Below are 6,926 nucleotides of genomic sequence, written 5' to 3'. Positions count from 1 at the left end.
AACTACTTAAACCTAACTAACCTAAGGACATCACACACATCCATGCCCGAGGCAGGATTCGAACCTGCGACCGTAGCGGTCGCACCGTTCCAGACTGAAGTGCCTAGAACCGCTGGGCCACACCGGCCGGCTATCGCGATTGCGGTTTATCGTATGGCTACATTGCTGCTCGCGTTGCTCGAGATCCAATGACTGTTAGCAGAATATGGAATCGGTGGGTTCAGGAGGGTAATACGGAACGCCGTGCTGGATCCCAACGGCCTCGTATCACTAGCAGTCGAGACGACAGGCATCTTATCCGCATGGCTGTAACGGATCGTGCAGCCACGTCTCGATCCCTGAGTCAACAGATGGGGACGTTTGCAAGACAACAACCATCTGCACGAACAGTTCGACGACGTTTGCAGGAGCAGGGACTATCAGCTCGGAGACCATGGCTGCGGTTACCCTTGTCGCTGCATCACAGACAAGAGCGCCTGCGATGATGTACTCAACGACGAACCTGGGTGCACGAGTGGCAAAACGTCATTTTTCGGATGAATCCAGGTTCTGTTTACAGCGTCATGATGGTCGCATCCGTGTTTGGCGACATCGCGGTGAACGCACATTGGAAGCGTGTATTCGTCATGGCCATACTGGCGTATCATCCAGCGTGATGTTATGGGGTGTCATTCGTTACACGTCTCGGTCACCTCTTGTTCGCACTGACAGCACTCTGAACAGTGAAAGTTACATTTCAGATGTGTTACGACCCGATTAACCGAGAAGCAGGATACCAGCTAAGCACTGCATGGAACCCGGCATTTGAACTGATGAAGCAATACCGGAGAAAATATGTTTCCAACACCAACAACGAGCCTCAGACATCCACACACGGCGGGCACGAACCAAGAAGGGAACACCAGGAAGCCTCACTGTCACTATCACTGTCACTTGTCCATACGGGTCTGCCCTGACCCGTGTTGGGAGCAGGCTAAGCATACACTGCTGTTCCTGCATAATCCTGTATCTGTGGTGTGGCTTCCTCACGGTACGAATTGGCCTGAGGTGTTTACTGTGGTGGAGTTGTCCTCTCTCTGCCACGAGATATTAATCTCGTAACAGGTCAGGCCAACGCGTGGTTGGCCTGTGGTGAATAGGATGGCCCAAGTCCCTAATGACCCTATTGTCGGACTGTACAGTCTGCTCATAGAAGAGCCGCGCCGATTGTTTAAATCGGTCGCGGAGGAAGGGGATGCCGGTTTGGCGGTGTAGCCGAGCGGTCGAATAGAGCCTCGGGAGGCTCAGAGCGAGCTTGAGCGCCCTGTTCTGCATGCTCTGCAGCTTGTTGATGTGTGTGTCGGCTGCGTTGCCCCACACCACAGCTGCATATTCCAGCACTGGACGAACCAGCGCCAGGTACAGCGTGATGCCGTGGTGGGGAGGCAAGGCAGACGACGGGTTGAGCAGACGGTACAGAACGCGTAGGCGCCCTATTGCTCTGCCACTGACGTCCTCGATGTGGGCCTTCCACATTAGCTTCTGGTCGAGAATGACTCCCAGGTAGCGGCCAGTCCTGCTCCATGGGACAGGGCTTCCCATGACGGTGACTGGCGGAAGATCTGGAGGCAGTGGTCTTCGTGTGAACACCACTGCCTGGCTCTTCGCCGCATTCTGTTTCAGGCGCCACTTGGTCGACCATGCACCAAGGGCCTCACATCCACGCTGGAGCAGGCGGCGCATCTCGACTGCCTTCATACTCCGCACGAATAGCGTCGTGTCGTCGACGTAGAGTGCCAACTTCACCGGCGCCACGCGCGGAGCGTCGGCCGTGAATAAGGAGTAGAGCAGGGGGCCGAGAACGGACCCCTGCGGCACTCCAGCACGGATGGGTCGGTGCGTGGACGTCCCCTCGTCCAGGCGGACGTGGAAAGTCCTGTCGGCCAGATACGACTGGAGTAGGACCCCGTGCGACGTCGGGACCCCGTGCACAAAAAGTTTGTACACGAGGCCGTCGTGCCACACGGAGTCGAATGCCCTGGAGACGTCGAGGAACACCGCCCCAAGGTATTCCCGCGTCTCCAGGGCGCGCATGGCCTCTTCCACCAGCCGCATCAGCTGATGGACCGTGGAGTGACCCCTCCGGAAGCCGAACTGCTCATCCGGTATCACTCATTCTGCTGTCACGTGGTGAAGCAGGCGCCTGGCGTAGAGGCGCTCGAACACTTTGGAGAGGGCTGGTAGCAGACTGATGGGTCTGTAATTGGCAGCGTCACGCGGGTCCTTGTTTGCACACAGAGGGGTAGACACCCGAGCGAAGGACCTGGTTGAAGATACCCGCCAGCAGCGGATGGGCCCCTGCTGGAAGGTTCCTCAGCAGGTGGTTGGTGACCCCATCAGCGCCTCCGACCTTCCTACTATTGAGCGCCTTCAGCTGTGCGGCCACCTCCGCCTCGGAGATGGCTTCGATGACGTCCCCGTCGTCCCTTGCCTCCAGGAACACTGGGAGTTGCTCGGCTACCCGCTGGATGTGGTCTTCATCCAGATTGTTATCCGCCAGGGTGAATGACGATTGGAATTGGTCCGCCAGCACACCTGCTTTGCCGTCTGGGCTGCAGACGACATCTTGCCCAACCAGTATTGGTGATATGCGCTGTCGTCGGTGCAGGAACGACTTCACCGTGCGCCAGATGCTGCCGTCCTCTGGGTTGAGGGAGGCAACGAAGGCCGACCACATGCCGTTCCTGTGCACCTCAGTCGCTGCTTTGATGTCTCTCCGCGTGCGGTTGAGGCGTCGCTTCGCCTCGGGTTGGCGGGTGAGCTGCCACTCGGAGGCGGTAGGTTGCGGGAGAAGTCCCTGGGCCCCTGTGGCTGGGGGGGGGGGGGTGGCTGCGTCGGCTGCGGGAGAGGACACGCAGAGCGGCGTCCGCGCCCACTGCGTCGGGATCGGGTGTGTCCGCGATCGATTCCAGGACTATCTCCTGGAAGCGCTCGCAGTCCATGCGCCGGTACGTCTGTCGGCGTAGTGGCAGCGTGGCTCCGGCGACATCTATGTCGAAGACCACCGGCAGGTGGTCTGACGACAGTGCACACCGTGTGTAGGCGGTCGTGTGGTGCCCGATGCCTTTTATGACTGCGACATTGAGCACGTCCGGCTGTCCCCTGGCTGGGTAGATTGTGGGCTCCTGTGGGCCCAGGATCAGAGCGCCGTTCCTCGCGGCAGCGCGGGAAAGTCGGCGGCCACTGACATTCGTGAGGCGGGAGTTCCATTCCGGTTGCTTCGCATTGAAGTCACCCGCAATGAACACCCTCCCCCCAACTGTCAGCAGCGCGTCGACGTCCGCCTCCTGGAGGTGTCCGCGTGGTGGCCTGTATACTGCCACGAATGTGATCTGCCCGGCTGTCGTGGTGACCGTCACCCCAGTGGCTTCCAGGGTTGCCAGGTCCGGAAGTTGCACCGGGTGGTGCCTGAGTGATGCACGTACATAGATGACGGTGCCACTGCCGGCTGTTGGCTTGTCATTGCGGTAGCAAACATAGTTTGCTACACGCACGTGGACCCCAGGTTTAAGGTGAGTTTCGTCGACCAGGCAGAGGTCAATGGCCATGAGCTGGCGAAACTCACCTTGTTGGGGGAACAGGCTGTTTGCATTGAAGCCGCTAACGGTCAGTCCATGGATGAGTGGATTATCCATGGTGCGGCTTCATGGTGACGGTAGCAGCCTGGAGGGCCTCCGTGACTGCCGTGACTGCCGTGACTAGCACGGGCAGTTGTTGGAGCAGGGCAGAGAGAGAGCCCAGAAGGGCTCCCAAGTCTGCGGCTCCTGGTCCTGTTGATGTTGCAGGTACAGCCGCAGCGGCGGGCGCGGGGACGGCCGGGTGCGGCGTCGCCGTCGCGTCTGTTCGCTGGACCGCGCACCCAGCAGCCTGCGGTGCGGGAGTGTTGAGTGGACGGGCAGTGCGTCGTCCACCCTGGTGGTGGTCGGCCTGGGAGGCAGCCTGTGGGGCTGACGAGCCAGGCGCGGTGGATGGTGCGGTCTCGTTCGAGTCCCGTGGCGGAAGTGGCGGGAAGGCCGCTTGTCGCCTCGTGGTGGCGTCAGCGGACTCCCCCTTGGTGGCGGAGGCGTAGCTGGTGCCAGGTTGCGCCTTCCTGGCAGGTGCTGATCGTCCGTTCTGCCGTGGGCGCCGGCGGAATGCAGCGCAGCCCCTGTAGCTCGCCACATGTGGCTCGCTACAGTTGCAGCACTTTGGCGCCTCCTCTCTCTTCTTCGTACAGTCCCGACTCTGGTGGGAGTCGGCGCACTTGACACAGCGGGCCGGCATGGAGCAGTAGCGAGCCACGTGGTCAAGGCCCTGGCAGGAGAAGCACTGGGCGCGCCTCCCCTTGGCCTTGAGCGGCTCCACTTCCACCCCAATTCGGGCCACCATCTGCAGCTGGAAGATTTTTCGGTTTTCGAAGTTGTCTGGGAGGACAACTAGGAAAAGAGGCATGTCTCGCCTCGTCCTGGGTGACTTCATGATGGTCACGGAGCTGGCCATGTAGCCCAGCTCAGCCAGTTCTTCTTTGAGGTGCGAGGGCTCCATTTTCAGCGGGAGGCGGCGGAAAACCACCTTCAGCTGCTTCACGGGCTCCTCATTATGTGTAAAGCAGTGTAGCTTGTCGGTCTCAATGATCTTCATGGCTGCACGGTAGTCATCCATGGTGGCGGTCGAAACCCGGCATAGGTCTCGCCCAACACATTTGACCTTGGCAGCGGACGCAACTGTCTCAAATTTATCAAGGAAGGACTTGTAAGTGCGCGTCCATGAGACAGTTATCGGCGGTGGGGCGGGTGCCCGCCTCTTGGGTGGCTCAGTGGCCTCCATGGCCTCTGGCTCGTCGACATCGATGAATGAGTTCGTCGTCGGGAGTGGCTGTACTGTTTGGAGCCGTTTGGCCCGAGCAGTGTGCCGCCGCTTCGGGACGGTGAACCCGTCGTCTGGTGTCTGGTCTGCCTCAGTGGGGGCAGGGTCGTCTGCCATCTTCTGCTTCTGGCTTCTCCTGCAGGCAGACTGAGAGAATGTGGAGGAGTCGTCCTCCTCTATTGCTGCCGGCCTCTTCCTGGAGGGCTGCGGTGTTGCCATGGCTTCCACCTCGAGCAGGTCGCCAAGGTTGGCCTCTATGATAGTGTCGTCACGTGGCAGGACGGTGACTTCTCTCGTCACGCCTGGCGGGACAGTTTCCAGTATATCTGTGGACTCTTCACTGGAAGAGACCGGAGTGGCATCCAGCAGTACACCAGTTTCTTCTGGAACTGGGACTGGTGGCGCAACACTCATCGGGGCCGCCGCTGACAGAACAGTGTCGTCTGTATTCAACACGCCTGTCAGGGCTCCCGACGGTACTCGTTCCTCTTCATTGACCACGCAACCGAGTGACTTGAGGTACTGGTGGAACAAGTGGAGAGCTCGTTCGTCGGCTGCTCGTTCCCGGTAATCAGTATCCCGTGACATTCGGTGCAGGATGACGTACAATTGCGCCGCTGTAAGCGGGCCTGTTTCCCTAGAATATGCCGTCTCGTGGTCCATTGTCGTTTGCTGCGTCGTCGTACGTGGGGGGGCCGGATGGGGCCGCAGACGGGGCGGACTCGGTCGCCCGAGCCCGTCCCGCCTGGCGGCGATCCGCCACACCCTTCGCTTGAGTAGCATGGTCCTGCTTGCACTGCATCGCTTACTCGAGTGACCAGGAGGCCTCAGCCGCAGTCGGAGGCGGCCAGAACGGGGGCGGACGGAATAGGGAACGTCCAGAGCGGCAGGGGAGCGCCACTCACGGGCGCGGACCGAGAAGGCAACACCAGGAGGCCACGACCGCAGTTGGAGGCGGCCGGAGTGGGCGCGGACGGAATAGGGAACACCTAGAGCGGCAGGATAGCGCGACTCGCGGGCGCGGACCGACTAGGGAACGGCAAACAGAATACCAGGCACCGGGCAGGCATGAATATGCGACCCGGTCCAGCAAGCAGCCAGTCTCAGGGAACACCTGATGAAGACGTCAAGTAAGCACGTCGAAATATCGTGTTTGGAAGACGCTGATATCCGGCAGAAAACCCGATTTCCACGAGACGTCATTAAAAATGTTGTGGATACGAGTTGAAAGCTGAAAACACTGGCTTCAAAACAACGGGCAGCGTAAGTCTATAGTGCCATCTCTCTTCCTTTTTTTTACTTCCATGGTTGCTGTGGTGTGTTGATGTTACCATTTTTGGCTGTATGCATGTTCCTTGTAATCGATGTGTCTATGGATAGTTGTTTATCCGTCATCTTGAGTTAGAATTTCAATAAAATTGCGCCGGCCGTTGTGGCCGAGCGGTCCTAGGCGCTTCAGTCTGGAACCGCGCGACTGCTACGGTCGCAGGTTCTAATCCTGCCTCGGGCATGTATGTGTGTGATATCCTTAGGTTAGTTAGGTTTTAGTAGTTCTAAGTTCTAGAGGACTGATGACCTCAGATGTTAAGTCCCAAAGTGCTCAGAGTCGTTTGAACCATTTCAATAAAATTGTGTATGTAAAGTTTACACTTTAAATCCGTTTGTTCATTTAAAATGTCAACAATGCGTTGCACTGTGTGAATGTACCACGAAGACAAACAATAGACACTCTCACCGTGTGCGGACAGGAATTATCTTGCTGAAATATAAACCCAGGATGGGTTGCTAGGAAGAGCAACTAATCAGAGCGTAGAATGTCGTCTATGTATCGCAAAAGTGCCGTGGGTGACAACTGTCTATGAAGACAAATGACACTCCAGCCCATCACTCCTGGTTGTCGGGCCGTAAGCCGGGTGACAGTAAGGTTGGTATCCCGCCACTGTCGGGGGCGTTCCCAGGCACCTCTTCGCTGGACATCGGGGCTCAGTTACACGCGGGACTCATTACTAACGACACCTCTACTGCAGTCAATGAGATTCCAA

Source organism: Schistocerca americana, chromosome 7, assembly GCF_021461395.2.
Source record: "Schistocerca americana isolate TAMUIC-IGC-003095 chromosome 7, iqSchAmer2.1, whole genome shotgun sequence".
NCBI classification, from domain to species: domain Eukaryota; kingdom Metazoa; phylum Arthropoda; class Insecta; order Orthoptera; family Acrididae; genus Schistocerca; species Schistocerca americana.
The sequence above is the reverse complement of the archived record's forward strand: the minus strand, read 5'-3'. Positions refer to the sequence as shown.